Source organism: Phasianus colchicus, chromosome 1, assembly GCF_987193195.1.
Source record: "Phasianus colchicus chromosome 1, bPhaCol1.hap1.1, whole genome shotgun sequence".
Lineage (NCBI taxonomy): Eukaryota > Metazoa > Chordata > Aves > Galliformes > Phasianidae > Phasianus > Phasianus colchicus.
In genome coordinates, this window is record NC_143436.1 from 40460490 (window position 1) to 40477739 (window position 17250).

The window sequence follows — 17250 nt, forward strand, 5'->3', positions numbered from 1 at the left end:
AGAATCTTTTACATTAAATCTCCATAATCGAAATTGGAAGGGATCTTTGTTTTTTTTTGCTTATATCTGTAATACCAATATGTTCATGATTACCATGTCTTATTTTATTGGCTTTATAAGAAGCACAGTATGTTCTTAATAAAATCATTACCAGTGATCTCACACAGTGATCTTGTAAAATGTAGACTGTCTAAACTACCCCTCCAAACTACAATTAATAGTTTTTTTGGCATTGAATTTACCCAATCAGATTACTCAGTCTTTCTGAGTAATCTATACTGCATTAAAAGCTTAACAGCCAAATACATTTTATTATAAACAATATATTACGCAAATATTGATGCAATTCTCTACAAGTATAGTCCAGAGCTATTACAATATGAAAACAACAGTAAAGGAAGTAGAGTGATATCATGTCTTGTTTATTTTCCTCTCTTTGTGCACAAGGTAGAAAAACTTAAAAAAAAAATATTCAGAAAAGGAGACAAAGTCACATTTTTATTTTTTTTTTTTTCTTTATTTTCTCAGTAGTAGCAAAAGACTTACAATAAAAACTTGAACTTAGGTCTCCAAAATTCTAAACAGAAGGTTGGTGGACATTTCAATGTGAAAAATCATTCTTGTCAAAAACACTTTTTGGATGAAAACAGAAGTATATATCAATATTTTTAATGAAAATAATATCTTTGAAATAAAAAACAGACCAGAGCTAAAAATTATTTTTCATATTATGTAAAATGTTTGCATTTCTTGCTGTGCAATGAGGGCATTGAGTATTTCCAGATTTTTGTTTATTTATTCCAGGGAATGTTTTGCAAATGGAGCTTGCACCATTTTGAACAAAGAAGGGACAATATATGGTCCTGAGATGCTCCATAAACTGTTTCATCCTTCACTGAAGACAATGGAGTTCTTATAGTCTCTTATGAAAAGAGAAATAACATGCTGATAAGGATTCTCCTCAGAAATCAGAGAGTGACGAAGTGTCTGAGAGAGGTGTGCTTATTTCAACAGATCTTGATTTAATGCAGAACAAAATCTTTGTCTGAGCAGTGCAGCACTTAATCACATACAAGCCAAGGAAGCTGCACGCTGCATCGCATGGTACCTCTTGTGTTAGCATTCCAGCTCCTGCTCCCAGACAAAAGCAGCTTTCATTTAAACTGAGAGGTATTGAGTAACAAGCCTCTGACCAGCTCAACAAACTGAACACAACTGTCGCAAGTGAGACTCTATTAAAGCATGGGAAATTTGCCATGTCCTCAGGATTTATCATTTTAATTGGAATAAGACAGATCCCATCAACAATTACTTAACAGAGCAGCAAGAAGTGTATGTTTTTCTTTAGCAGTTGTTACTATGCAGGATAGACAGAGAGCCAAGGTAGGGGCAGAAACCCTTTTCAGTATAAACAGATAGCCATCTGATCTGTGGAAGACATGTGCAGGAGAAGAAGGAAAACAGGATCTTTCAGATACAATCAATACTGAAGAAGCAAAATAACATCTTTTCTCAAAGACCTTATATGGCCACAGCAAGACTTGGTTGCCTCTTACAAATCCTTGTGCTAATGCTTCAGTAACTTCACTCCATTTCTTGTTGGCATATTTGAACAGGAATATTCAAAACTTCATTCTTTGACCTTCCCAGATGCTGCTCCTTTAGAGCTTCTTTTTATAGGCAGCAAGTAGGGATCAAAGAGGACCACCATCAGGGAGGAAATAAACAGCAAGCTTTATTATAAATCTGGCATTTTCATGATGTTAGATTAAGAATTTCAATATTACATTTCAAGATTGATTGAAAAGACCACAAGAATTAAGTTTAGGGCTATAATTTTAATCATAGCTGAAGTCTAATGGTCATTTTTTCCTTATGTCTCATAACCTTAGTGAAAATTACACATTACTGAGCAGAGCAGCAAAGTACTTAAAGCATGTTAACTTTTAATGCAAACTAATTTTCTGCTGTACAGAAGATCTCTGATGATCTAGTCTTCAGCTGAAGATCACTAGCCCCCTCTCTGCATAAACGCTTATTTCTGAGAAGACAATATAACAGTAGGGACCTAAGCACCAGAGAACAATATAGATCGTGCTGGGAACACAGATTTCTGCTTCAGGGCTAAGTGAAATGTAAGTATACATAAAGGTAATCAGAAAAATACAAAATTCTAAAATTCACTTCAAAATGTCAGCAATGATAGCAAGTCAGCAATGGTTGACAGACAAATAATAATAATAATAATAATAATAATAATAATAATAATAAAAACAGCCACAAGATGACTCTGCCACTGTGATCCACATCCGAATTCTGTGATCAGTTTTGGCAGGCAGTGAGAGAAACATCTTAGAGGTGAGCAATACATATGATCAGCTCCCACTTGAAAATGCTCTATGGATGAAAATTTTCACCTGGGGAAAGATACACATGAAAAAGACAAGCTGGGAACCTGCAAAAAGTGACAGTTACCAAGAATAGAATTACGATTCATTATTTCTTACAATGAAATTGGTAGACATTAAGCTATAAATAAATTGGATTTTTTTTTCCTTTTTACTTAATGCAAAGTAATCAAGCTGTACTTAAGAATACAAATGAGTTTCAAAAAGGTGGGATGAATTCTGAGAGTGGTGATCCAAAGCTCTCTGTTAAATAGGATAATTCATGAGCAGTTTATATTGGAAAATGAGTTAACTGCAAGATGCTTACTGGATAGGTGAGAAAAGGAACAAACGTGTCAGTTCATGCGCCCTATTTTCCAACATTTTTCTTTTGCCTTGAGCAACCACTGAGATGCTTCATTAGGCATACATGACTTGAGAATAATTAAAATAAAAGAATGTAAACAGTACATTTATATTTTCATCACAGTAAGGATGCTCACACAGCTCAGCTGACAAGCAATCATATTTGAGTGATGTACCATGTCTCCCTTTGATTGTCATCTCATATCCTTCATTGCTGATCATTGGCAGCTTAGTGCAAGAAAAATATATTCTTGTTCTCAGAGCTAAACTTGTTCCCTTGTGCTCATTAATAGTAGAAAGATAATCTAGATTTATTCAACAGAACAAATGGGTTTTGATTAAGTAATATAATGCAGAAACTCCAGGCAAGCTGAAACACTGTTTTCCAGAGTTGCATTCCCCTCCAGTCCTGGTACAGATTGAACCTATCCATGAAATGTATCAGAATTAAATTAATTTCTGTTTATTATTTCAGCAAAAATACTCCATGGTAAGTAGTAGGCTAAAGGTAGGTAGGATGTTGACCGTTGCTGTCAGGGGTTTGTTCAAGCATGATGCAGGAAATCTCCAGCACTCCCTTTTTTCACATCTCTCCCATACACAAAGGACAGAAAAGAGGTATCATTTTTCCCATGGAAAAGAACAACAACAACAACAACAACAAAGCACACAAAAGCTTATATTCCCAGCTACCTCCTACCCTTTCCTGTGAGTTAAAACTTACATCCTGACCAGCTCTTGGCTCTTCTCAGTTATGTACTGTCAACTCAAAAATCTGTAGCACGTTAAAAAAGCAGAAGCTGAGGACTGAATTAAATGATGATAAATATCACAAGAAATACCATTTTAATTCAGTTAAGCCATATCCTCTTTATTCTGTGTTTTAGCAGAGTTTCCACTCTGAGATGCCAAAAAAAGAGGAAAAGTCAGGAAGTACTTAGATTAAAACACAGTGCACTTCAGTTTGAGTACTTATGGTCTTCTAAAAACCAAGCTCTGCAAATTGCACGAGTATAATGTGGTTCAAAAGAAAAGTAGAATAAAAATACAAATCTATCTCAATCTCCATTTCAGGAAGTGATACAAACACAGTCCACAACGAAGCTGTACCTCCCAAAAATATTCTGCCACCCACAACAATGTATAGCTTTCTTCTAACACAAAGCAAAATTGTGCTTAGCTACTGTTGGCACTAGCTAATTGCAACACATGTAATCTCATCAAACATTAAAAAAAAACAACTAACAGATGATGTTATTTTCCTCCCTCTGCAAAAGTGTGTCTGACGAAGCTCCTGTTACAAAGCCCTGCTTTGTAGGAAAGCCTGTAGCCCTGAAAGGAAAAAAAGCCCTGAAGCTCAAGCTGAGAATACTACCTGCTCCACACCTCGCTGAAGGGCAAGGAAAGGTTGGTTTGCTCATGAGCTGTTTGTGGTTGTGATCCTGCCTCTTCTGCACTGCTGGTGCTTCTCTATCAAGTGTTTTTTTGTTTGTTTGTTTTTTGTTTTTCTCTCTCTTATTTTCTCTCTCATCAGCCAGTTTTCATTTATCTAGCCAGAATTTCCAAAACGGCATGGAACTGTATCTTCAACTGAAAACTCAACATCTGACACTTAGAGGCGACACTGACACAATAACCACCAAATGGGAGTGTTACATCATTCTAAATTTGGCTACCACAACACTAATAGAGTATCCAACTGCCTTATCTCAAAACTAATACTTGTACACTATATGCATTTATACAAAATGTTTTCCTGCCAGTGATGGTTGCCTCCAAACACCAAGAACATTGCTCATCCTGCTCTTGGGACAGCCGTTTATGTTGTTAGTTACCTTATGGCTGCAAGGCTACAGCTTCCCACTGCTGCTGCAGAAAGTTCATCTGCTACTGCCTTCCTGCTCACTGCATGGGTTGGTGGCAGGAAGCTACAACTGTTCTGTATATTTATCTCTCCCCATCTCACAGCCCTGACAGAGCAAGTCTATTTGGATAGCAAGAAGCTGTGGTTACTAAGCAGCCACAAAATCTAAAAGGCACATTTCCCAGTTACTGACACTACAAAGAGTAACTGCAAAACAAGTTGTTGTAACACAACAAATACATATATTCTTGAGCGAGTAAAGTGAGAGAAAAGAACAGCAGTTTTTGTGTAGGTGCTTTAGTTATATAATCTTAAAATCTTTCTACTTCAGAACCAAAAGGACTGAGTGTCTCTGACAAGGATATGAACAATAACTTCGAATTCAAGTGTCTTTGTAGCATGTCTACAGCCCTCATGCCTTCACGTGGCTAATTCAGCACCTCTCTCTCTAGCAAGATCTCTTTTCTTCAGGAACTACCAAATGGCTGCCTTCATGCAGCAGCAGACCCACTGGATGCCCTCCTGGCCTGTTTAACGGTTCCCCTGTGGAAGCTGTGTTTCAGTCAAACACCAGCAGACAGCTAGAGAAAAGTTGTCATGGTGGGCTCACAGAGCAATCTCCACACCTAGGCTTCAGCTTTCCCAATTCAGCCTAGGACAACCTGTGAGGCCAGGAGCAGGCTTGCAGCACACGCCAGGACCTGCACGTCCCACAGGGCAGCCTGCACTCTTGGGTTCTCTCTCTTATTTTCATTGATTAAACAAACAATGCTTGTGACCGCAACAGGCTCCAAGTAGTTCTAACAAACAGTCATGAGAAGAGGGAAAGTGCATTTTAAAGATGAAGGGGGTATGCCGGCATTCCTGCAGAGGTTAACCTCCTGCTGTTTGCATGACAGCCCTCCGCAACCCTGTAGGCCATGCGGCCCTGCTGGGCCCACCCTGGGGCTTGTGCTGCCCCAAGCTGTTCTGAGGAGGTGTTTGTGCATGTCGCTTTTTCAGTTGGGTGGGATTTTTTGGCTCCATTTTACTGCTTTTCCGATGCAGAGCAGTCATAAAGTTTAACTGCCCAATTTAGCAAGGTTTATAGTTGCTTTGCATTGCTACAGTGCCACATAGCAGATTGAATAAACCAGAGAATCCATCCCATATGTTATATTTGTTGGGAAAACATACATGCGGTAAAGCAACCTAGAGAGAAATATTTATCTTGCAGCGGAAGGTATGGATTTGAGTGTTGTGGGATGAGCTGAAAATGAAGGTCCCCAGTCCCTCCCCACTGTGGTTGTAGCACGGCTGGGAGGGAGCAATAGGTGTCAGGCATGAGGCTGTCAGGACTGTGGGATGGGGAGGGAGAAGCACAGAGTGGCGGTGGCTGCTGAGACAGGAGAAACAGCCCTTTAGGAATGAGTCACGAGAAAAGATGGGAAAAAAAACACTATATAAGTAGCAAAGGCAATTTTCAAATGGAGACTGAACTTTAAGGGGCAATGGAGTTCAGTGTAGGCCCCAGCAGATTATGGCTCAGACAAACTCAGTCCACAGCCCTGCCTGTTGCTGCCTCGCTGTCCTTCACTAGGTCCCTCCCCTCACAGCTCTGCACCTACCCCTGGTGGAGTCCTGCTTCTTTCCAAGCTCTCTGGTTGGAGAGGTGATGTCTGATGTGTGTATACAAAGTGGGGAGTACAACCAACCCTATGATGCTGGAGGCCTACAAAGACAATCTGGCTAGAAATAAATACCACAGATATCTAAAGATACCTCAGTAAATATGCCTTCTTGATTTCAAGAAAGATGCTTCATTACTCATTGGTTAATATTATTATTATTTGGTGATGGGAAACCTGAGGGAACATCAGTCCAATTGCAGCCAGTAGTAAAGCTGATCCCACATGGCACAAAGGCACTCAGGGCTACACACAGCTACACACCTTCTGAGTTTCTCCGTCCTCAGCCCCTACCACCCACATGCATTTAGATGAGTGCTGAGGCTTCTCCAGATTTCTCACAACGCTCTGGCAAAGAGAGAAAGGGAAAAAGAATGAGAAGAGAACTAGCAGAAGGAATTGCAGGAAGAGGAGAGATGGAAGACATCCATATGTGGTGTGGGAGAGATGAGTAGATCATGGGATGAAAAAACCATCCTGCTGTGGTTTTCAGTTACATTATGTTAGGTAAGCACTTCAGTAATAAGCACTTCTATAGAAGTTCAAGAAGATGACAGGAGTTGCAAAGGTGAGACTTGGAATATAATTTCCCCAGCCTTCAGGATATCTGCAGCTTCACTTCAATCTGTTAGACTGTGCTTTCCACAAATATGGCATAATAACTAGGCTGGAAGTTCTCTCTAGTTCTATTAGAATTTAAAATGAGCTTAAAGGGAATCCAAAATAGTTCATTTTAAAGCTTGAGAGTGGGAAGTGCTGAATAGGTCTGCTAAAGAATATGGAGACATCTACTTGAAGTGAGCTGATTTCAAATCTAGCATAAATCTGAAAGGTCTGGAGGCATGATCACTTCTAAGTTATGCAACAGTCACATGTGCAACCATCAGCTGGTCTTTGTCATCTAGTTTGAGTGATACCAGCCAGCACTGCAAAAGATCTGAGCCGTCTGTCTGAACCAAATCCTCCATCCATTCTTTTCTCTTGAGAGTTAATGCAGGAGTAATTGAAAGAAAGTGCCTTTTGTCCCTACTCACTTCTTTTCAGAACAGACTGCTAAGCAGTTGCTTCTTTTTGATGTTTGGAAAAGAAGAACTAAATATATTCTTTAGAGAGTTATAATGTTTAGAGCAGAGCTACGCTGTTTAGATCAGAGCTACCTATTGAACAGCTGTCACATCACTACTTACTAAACACTTACCTTGGAATCCAAAGAAGCAGAGGTTAGCAACTTAAACTAGGAAAGCAGAGTCTTTAGATACAGTGTGCATCACAAACACTTGACACTGCTCTGTAGAAAGTAAGACTTCAGTTGCTAGGGTTTCCAAATGGCCACATTTTGCAAGGAATCAGTAAAGGCACTGAATTAAATTAGGAAGACTGACAGGGACTGAGCAGCTTCTGACAGTGAAGGCAAGGGCTCCATGCAAAGTCAGCCAGAACCGTTGGTTAGTTTAAATCTTTGAATTCAGTGGACTGGATAACAGCCTTAAGGAAACTTATGCATGTACACAAGCAGAGAATATGGCCTTTTTTTTTTCCTCTTTTCACAAATGGCAGTTCAATTTTTTGTGCTGTTTAAAGGCAAGCATCCTGTCCAGCTCACTTGAGATACAACTGCAAAGCTCTCCTCAAAAGATAAACCAATACACCACATTTTAATATTATTAAGCATGCTTAAAATTATTAAATGTGAACTGTAAGAATTATGTTTTATTTAATACAGAAAATCTCAAGCATTCTACTCTTTTTAATTAAAAAGATTTGAACAAAAAATATATTAAAATACATTTCCAACAGATTTGAAAATTGTTGTCGTCTTTGGATAAAAAATACTGATATCAGCTCCATATAATGTGAAAAAAAACCACATAATTTTTACTGAACTGATTTTGGGGTCATGGAAGATTGTGAAAAGTTATGTTGATGGCTTATCTATCTGCCTGCTTCAATAGGATTTTGAAAAAAGCCTGGAAGTTAAAATCCACTGATCATGGAATGGAATGACATGGTAGACATTATATGGGAATTATTTGTCAAAATAAATTCTTAAAATAAACAGCTAGCAACTGAGCCCAGAATGCACAATAACCAGACTTGAAGAGCTCTTAATCCATTCTTAAAAACAAAATAAAACAAAAACACCACACACACACAAAGTATTTATATTAGAGTAATAGTTCAGAGTATCTTTAAGTCCAGTGGAATATATTCTTTCACTCCATAAGGTTCTACAGCATTTGTCCCAAGGCTCAATCCTGGTCTGCCTGTGAGATATTTGTCCTATTTGCTTTCAGCTCCTATCAGGTAATGGCTTTGCTAGATGTGGGAGGGCTACTCTATTTAATACAGAGAGTACACTGGATATAAAATAAACAAAAAGTTTCCAGTGATAATGAACAGAAGTCCTATTTTCAAAAGATACAGATATCTTAAAAAATCTAATCTAATTAACTTTCAATTAGATATAGACTACGAATCTATGTAATGCTGCAGATGGATCTCAGCCTCCTAATCTACATAGGTTGCTCCAAAAGCAATGCCTCCTATTTATTTCCATGCAAACTGCAACAGATAGAAAGAGCACAAAAACTATTTGACAGCACCTTCTCAGCTACAAAACTATTTTCTAACAGAGTTACCATTAGCTATATATTTTTGCCAGCAGTGAATAAAAGCAGCAATGAATATGCTGTGCTTATAAAAATCTGCGTGGCCATCCGGAACATGGCTTGTCTTTCATGTTGCTGTCACCCCTGCTGAAACACGCCACCTACTGTGCTCTCATCCACTGTCTGGTCTCCAAAAACATTCAGCAAGAGTAGATGAATGTCAGTGGGTGCCATTTTTTTTCCACACAGAGGAATTCAATGCCACAACTTTGCTTTCCATGACTTTCCATGTCAGATGTCATTTTGTCAGACTGCCCCTCTGCTGCCATCTCTCACACAGAAAAAAAATGGAATGGAATATTGGAGGGAAAGTTCAATTTCTACTGCTGTACCACCAACAGCTGCCTCTGATGTTGTGGGCTAACATAATCCAATAGGAGGCATTATTTTTTGACCAGTCTGTGGACTTACAGGCGGGAGTATTGTATTGCTCTAGGTATCAGGCATCTAAATGTCATAAACATTATAAACATTTTTGACACCTGAGGCTTATTTCACAACTAACTATTGATTTATATACTACATGAAATCAGCATAGTTTTATTTCAATACTTAAAATACTCTCCAAACTCCATTTGATAAGACTTTGCAAAATTGCATCAACAGCACCTTGTACTGTGTAAGACCACATGCAGTGACGATGAGGATATGAGAATTATTGCTAATTGCTCTGTATCTTTGTTGCTAAGTGCTTCATACACCTGCTGATGTATCTTGATCCACTTTCAAAGTCTGTTTTTTTTTTTTCAGAGACTCAACAGTATCTCCCAGCTTGATATCATCAAAATAAATTTTCTTTCTGCTGTGATTTACAAACACAGTGCTGATGCTATCATTCCTATGATATTTATTTTGAAAAGATAATACATTCCAATAAAACTATGAGGTAGTCTTTGTAATGTTTGTATGAGCTTGACGCCTTTGCTACTAGTAAAAAAGAAACCTGCTCTTATTTTCTGAATCTCCACAACACTACTGACAAGTTATAACCCTTAAAGACTTTTATAATGTCAATAGCTGAACAAGAATATGGATAAAATGAAATTTCAGCAAAATTAAAATTGGACAGAATATGCTTAATAGGAAAAGAGAGCACATCTCTGTTGAAGAGATATAAAGACAATTTAGGTCATATGGAATGGATAACAAAAGCTCTGGAATCTGTTATTTTTCAAGTATGTTAAGGAAATCACCAAAGCAATTTCTTGCTTCTTAATCTGCTAATCACAATACATGTCACTGCATACCACACCAACATGTGACTGTGGAAATACACCTCCCAGAAATACTTTTTCCAAACATCAATAAGAAGAATAGGTAATATAATCAGAAAGAAAAAAAAAAAGAAAAAAGTGATCAAAAAACTCCAGTGAAATTAGATATAATAGACTAGACATTCAAAAAAGAGCTTGATAAGATATTATGGATCACCAGATTTCTGTGTTATGGTAGGCTACTGCCTGAGTCGTAGAGCTAACATTAGATTTTTAAGCCAAGATCTTCACTTTGTATTGAAATAATCTGGAAGCTAACTACCATTTGCCATTTTATCAGAGAATGGCACGTGCTGTATATAATCACCATTTTATGTGCATAGAAGAGTATGAAAAGTAGGCGTGCATAGACTTTATGGTTAAGATAAATGTACTGTCTGGGCTTAGGGTAAAACTAAAGCTAAAGGATTAGGTCACTTTGATAAGTAACAAGGCTGTTTTTCTATCTCTTTCTCTGATACCAAAAAGGAGAGAGATTTCCTAGCTGATACTCATCAGATTCTTTCAGTAATATCCAATTAACTCCCTTCTACTTTCCTCCATAGCTGGTCAATTTCTGTGTTTTCATCGTCCTTAAACTCTCAACTCTTCTAAACAAGGACTGTATCTTCCAAAACAACTTTATAACACATAACAAATAAACTGCTCATAATCCTCACTAAAACCCTTGGATACTAACACAGTAAAAAGAAGCAACATCATGTACAAGAGCAGCCAACAAGCAAGCCAGTTATGTAATTATGATGATATCTGTATTGAAAGGACAACAGACTACTCAATGAGACTTAAATTTTTATGAATGTTCCAGTCTATCACCATACACCATATATATAATTCTACTTTGTGTGTGAAATCTTCTCTAGAGGAACAAAGCCCCTCCCTAAATGTGAACTTTGTCTGCATAAATAAAACCATCTGGATTGCTGTCTAACCATCTGGTTTGTCTAAAGTTTATAGTCTCCTGAGTGTTATTCACAGACCCACATACAATCAGGCCTCCAAAGACATTTTTATTTGGTAAATGCTTTCCCACAGCACTTTTATTTTTTCTATTTGTTTTTGATCTTGTAAAAAAATGTCATTTTAATACGTGTGTTGTAATACTGCATGTGTTTGTGTTTCTGTGAACTGCTTGTAGTTCTACAAGTGGGTAGATATTACAGGCTGGATTCCCTTGGGAACAGGAAAGAAATACAAAAGAGACACTTGGAGATACCAGATCCTGAGACTTCTTTACTGCCTTTCCTGAACAAGGTGTTAACACTGGGTGGAGAGATGACTTAAAATGCATCAGCTATTAACACGTGACAAGACAACATGAACTGAACCGTCTCAGCTCAATAGCTACAGCTGATGACAGGTAACCATCACTCTGTCAGTTGCCCACCAGGCAGGGATTCTGCTGGTTTGACGATTTCAAAATTCCTGGCAGCGCGCAGTGTCCAGATAACACACCAGTGTGCTCTATGTGAATAAAATGCATAATTATTTTCCCCTAATGCGACAAGCTGAACAGTCACTACACTTCTGCTTGCTCTGGCTTCATAAAAGAAGATTTTCCACCCAGAGCATTCATAAATCCTTGCCAAAATGGTTCACTCTCCTTCAGAGTTCAACTGCTCCCGTTTCTGGAGAAAATATCTGTTCTCCACAGATCAGTAAGTATACAACAGTTCATGAGCCGTGATGCTTCTGTCTTATCTGCTCTCTTACCACAAGCAATGGAAAATGTTTCAGTTGAAACAACAAACAGATTTGAAATCAGAAATAGAAATGACCTAAGTAGAGATTAATATAACTTAGCAGAAACTATCTCATTCTGTTCTAAACCATCCCCGATCTGTCAGCAAATCAAAACTATAACTGTCTATGCAATCACTAACAATAATCACACCATTTCATATACGCAGAAGACATATTCTCTATGAGATTTAAACTTAAATGTAGATCCACAGGTCATGGAGTACTATCTTATATTTGTAATCTGAACATAAGTAAAGCAACTGGGGCAAGAAGCCTATATTTTAAAGATGTGCAAAACAGATGTCCTTTTCTGTAGTCACTCTTCCTCGAATTTCTTCAGCATAGAAAGATAGAAAGGATGCCAACAAGCCTGCGGAAGCTAAGACCCAGGACAATTCATCTCTCTGCTGAAGAGTTGAGAGAGGGCAGCTGGATCCCACTGGACCCTGCTGTGTTTAGTTTCTATAAAAGGGAACTAAAACGAGGAGCAGCCTCCAGAGGCAGCAAAATACAGCAGGAAGCCTGGAGATGCATCTCAGTTCTAAAAAAAAAATAAATTGTTTCATGTATGTGATTCTATTTACTTGTTAGCTTATTTGTGTAGCTTGGGGGTCCTGGGTTGTTTCCCAGTCAGCTTCTTATAACTCTAATTCCTGTTGACATATGAAAATGTGAGTGTACGAGCTCACACACACATACTTTGGAGCAGTTTCTGTGGATGTACAAAATAATTGTAAATAATTCTAATTTACTGTCAATAAATTCCACTAAAATCCTGGATACTGTAAGAGAGGTTGTAAATGGATAATGTCTTATTCCATTGTAAGGCCTTGATTTTTAGATTTTAGCCTTTCATGGACATACTCTAAAATAAGCAGTGAACACACAGTCACTTTTCAGCTAAACTGCTCATTGAATGTATGCATTCCCAGCCCATTGTAAATAGGATGAGTGTTGTAAATTTAAGCCACAATATTTTATTGGATTCTAGCAACAAGTAGAGCACCACAGCTAAAACAAAGAGCCTTAATGACTGTCTATATGTTTAGATCCAAGAAGGGCTTTGTTTGGAGATTTCTTTTGTTAATTGTACCAAAAAAAGCAATCCTATTCATTCAAAACTAAAGACAATCATTAATTGTGATTTTTTCCAAGTAGCAATGCTGAGTGGGTCCATGAGTAATCCACTGTATTGCTAACTATCTACATGTAGTAAGTTTCAGTGTGAATATGTTTGTAACTTTATCAATTTCTACATTAAAAATAGGCTTGTGTTTTCAATCTTAACGTGCCATAGATGTTTATAATCTTTGAGTGGGAGTCAGCATTCACATCAGTCAGGATAATGCTTACCCTTACGTTCCAGAGCTTATGTTATAGTTTCCTTTGAGAAGTACAATTAAACCAAAAGCAAAATTTGCTTTAGAATTCAAATATTTTCTTAGAAAAAAATATTGATTAATATGAAAATCTTGTGTGATGCTTACTTGTTTTCAGACCGTTATTTTCAAGAGCTGGGGAGATTTGCTTTCTGGCAAGCATCAAACATTTTTCCATTGGTCACAGCATTCTTACACTAATTGAGTTTAGAAAACTCTTCAGCTGCTGAACACGATGAACCTGATCTGTGAAAAGCAAGCATGAGAAATAACGGGATCCATTAGCTAGTCAAACAGGCATTAGTTGCAAAATATAATATGAGAACTGTATTCTGCTACTCCAGACCTTTTAGTTACCTTCTTTCCTGATATATTTCTTACTTCTCAGTGAAGGATCCCACTGATATTCAAAATGCATAAAACTGTACAAGACAAAAGCCTTCTGAAGCTTACAGTAATGATTTTGCTGTCTGAAGTAAAAACTGCAGGGAATATGCTTTGTTTATTTCAGTACTTATCATGCATGACCAAATCTTTCCCCTAGTTAAAATTATCCATTCTGCTAAAAATAATTCTACAATATACAATTCAACTGCAAAATGGGACATTTGCATAGAAGTCATGGATTTTTAATATGATTATGAGCTATGTAGAAGAATTTTTTTTTTGTATTTCCCCTAAACTCTTCCTTACTTTTACATTTTTATTATACATGATAGCACACATTAGATAAAACTGATCTAATTGTGCTATAGCTCTCACCTTTCTATTAATGTTTCAGATATTACACGGGGAAGATAATCACACCAATTCCCGCATCGTTTTTCAGGAACGCTGTCTTTCCATTAGATAGGAGAAAACTTTAGATAGGAGTCACAGTACAGCTGGACTTGTTAGCATCTTGACCTTGACTCTTTGTTGACTTACACTCTTGGTAGCTACAGACTTCTGTGTTAATTAGAAGCTAAAATAATGCTCTCCTGGAATGTTTACCTTTTGAATTTATATGTGAATTTGACTTAGAAGATGACAAGGTCCAAGTGGAGAACAAACATCACGATTTCACATTGAAGTCCAGTTCACTTGACACTTGAAACTACATAAAATGTCATTAAAAATGCAAAATGCTAAAATTTTCAGTTGATTTGATTCCTGCACAAGGAAAGCAAACAAAATCTCCATTAACATGCAAGCAACTAATCTATCTGAATTTGAAATCTTTGAGCTGCACTACTCAGCCTCATGACATCAGTAGATTGGTCAGTGATTGACACCCAGGTTGCAAACTGCAGTTTTCTACAAGCTCTGCTAACAAACAGATGTGATGCTGCTCTCTGGTCAGGCCAGCTCACTGGCTCTGCTGGCTCCATCTTTGCCCACTTCTTACTCTTGTCTTCCTTTTCTCTTCCAATGGAGCCACATTAACCTACCGTGTGAAGGAAACAGGCAAGGAAACAACTGGAGACAAGATGTATTGCCCTACCATGCTGTACCCTGCAGGTGCTGAAGAAGAGCATGTGCAGTGAGGGCCGTGGGACAACAGCATGTCTCAGCAACATCTCATGCTACAGCCTACAGTGAGATAGAAGCAGCAGTAGTAGAGGAGGTCAGCCATCAAGAGACTTTCAGTTCCTTGAAGCCTCCCTAAACTTTCATGTAAGAGATTTAGTAGCAGAAGGATACTGGTTGGTATAAAAATACACAATATATCATCTGTTAGTACAACGCAGAATCACTGTGAAATCAAGGACTTAGACTGTAGCCAAACTGAAATATTTTTCTCCCATTAGGAAACAATAAAAATGCCTTGGCAGGATGAGTTCAGGCCTCCTGACTTTCTCTTGAAATGCACTTTCTGGTAAAAGTAGCTTATCAGCAAATACACTTTAATTTCTGTGGCTCTGATTATTAACTTTTGCATGCTGTGTATCTCTTCACACCTGTGCAAAGTCAGGTAAAATAGGCTGCCAAACAAGTGCCTTACATTCCACAGGTGCAATAATTTCAGAAGTGTAAAGGAACAAAAACCGAGTCAGTTGATGGTACTTGAAGGTTCTTACTATATTATTGTTTTTTTTGAAGTTAGATACGTTACTATTTTGAATTGTTCTGTTCCTAGTAAGTAGGGGATATTATAGCATTTGGATTTTCCTCAAAAGTATAGTATCTTGCCTGATTTTTTTCCCCACTCTGCTCTTTTCTTCTTGCTACTTTTGTGTACAGTGATATTTATTATCTAATTCTCACTTCCCACAGTACAATCTAATTCCTACAGTAACTACTTGCTAAATGCATTGTGGTTCCTATTATTATGCCAGAAAGCAAAAGAAATAAGCAGCACAAAGTATTTAACCTTTTTTCTTTTCTTTTCTTTTTTTTTTTTCTCCTAGGCTATGCTATCAATATATGCTGGTTAACTCCTTGTTTTTCTAACAGAAAGTTATATTTCTGTAGCTATATTACAAGCTTTACAAATAGGTTCTAGTGGTTTTTTTTAGTTCTAAGTAGAATGTACAGCAGACTAATATCCAAATGATGATAAATTATGCAAGACCTAAGAAAGAATGCTTACAAAAAGTAAGCTTTATATAAGCAGCCATTTGACTAACAGTGTATTTTGTATTAATACATGGTTCTTCATTAGCAGACCTCAGATAACACCAACAAAAGGAACTGATTTAGATTTGTTCGCTCTTCCTTTCAAAGCATTCCGAACGCCAAACAAACCTCAGTTGCTGGTGGCTCACCTTTGGGTTAATTCTAAGTGTTGGCTGAACTCTTTTGATGGGGTTAAGTAGGAACTATGTTTTATTTTTCATTTGAATGTAGGTTTTGAGATTCTGAATACCTCAGCCCCTGCATCTGCTTTCATTATGCAAGTAGAATGTTTCTAACCCAGAGTCACCTATTTTCACCAAATACGTGCAAACAGAATTGTTTTTCAAATTTCCATTCTCCTGTGATAACTACCAGAAATTAGCCAACACTTTGGCTACCATTCCCCTCCCCCTGACGATGAGGAAAGAATGGATGATAGCCATGTGTGACTGCACAAACACCATCTCTTAGAAAACAGCTTAAAAAAAAAAAAAAAAAAAAAAGCAAACACTTCTCAGGTCACATGTTGAGGCTTTGCACAATCGGGGGTTTGAGATGTGCTAAATCTTACATGCTCTGCACAGTACTACTCACTTGAATAGAACTAATCACTCAAATTGCATAAAGCTAAGTGCTTGTTTAAATCCTCACATGACAGATGACTAATGTTCAGTATTTAAAATTCTGTCCAAAGACAGAAGAACTGATTGTTTCATTTGAGCAGTCAACTTTCACATTAATCATAGTAATCTAAATCTCTATTGTTTAAATCTCTAAGAATCATGACCTTGCCTAATTGATGGCTTCTACTTTTGTACTTCTGGAGAATTTTGCATAGTGACTATACCAAACCCTAGAAGTAAAATATCACAGCTTGAAAATAAAATCTGTGTTTGATGACACGCTGAATATGGAAAACATAGATAAATTGTCAAGCTGGCAGTGTTCTGGGCACCTGGATCCCGGAATTTAAGCACATTTCCTTAATCTTAAATACCATTGTTGTTGACTATTTACACGGGTATACAGAATTGCATGAATATTACTGACTCAGTGTACAACGTCAGAATGGAATACAAACGTTAACGTTTCATTCTCTCCAAAGTGTCACCAGGCATCTGAAAGAAAGCTGACGCTGTATTGCTGAACACGAAGGAGGCCCCGTCAGTGCCTGTGAACCCCACCAACAGCCTTTAGGGAAAGGCATGATTTTGTTTGCTATGCAAACCGGCTACGTTCTGCTCGTGAATGAGCTACGTAACAAAAGCTCATCCAACACTACGGCGCCAATCACGACATCGGA

At 37.6% G+C, this 17250-nt stretch overlaps 1 long non-coding RNA gene across 3 annotated transcripts; it reads right to left on the reverse strand.

Annotated features, from left to right (window-relative positions):
* Positions 1–2294: 2294 nt before the first annotated feature.
* LOC149919522 (uncharacterized) lies at positions 2295–17159 on the reverse strand. Of its 3 annotated transcripts, none has more exons than XR_016466062.1 (4): positions 16998–17159; positions 14343–14501; positions 13458–13595; positions 2295–2417 (listed from the first exon to the last, which is right to left on the reverse strand). It is a non-coding gene; the product is annotated as an uncharacterized LOC149919522 (long non-coding RNA). The 3 variants fall into 3 exon arrangements; XR_016466058.1 differs by lacking the exon at positions 2295–2417 and adding an exon at positions 9826–11691; XR_016466059.1 differs by lacking the exon at positions 2295–2417 and adding an exon at positions 9826–12511.
* Between the last annotated feature and the right edge of the window lie 91 nt (positions 17160–17250).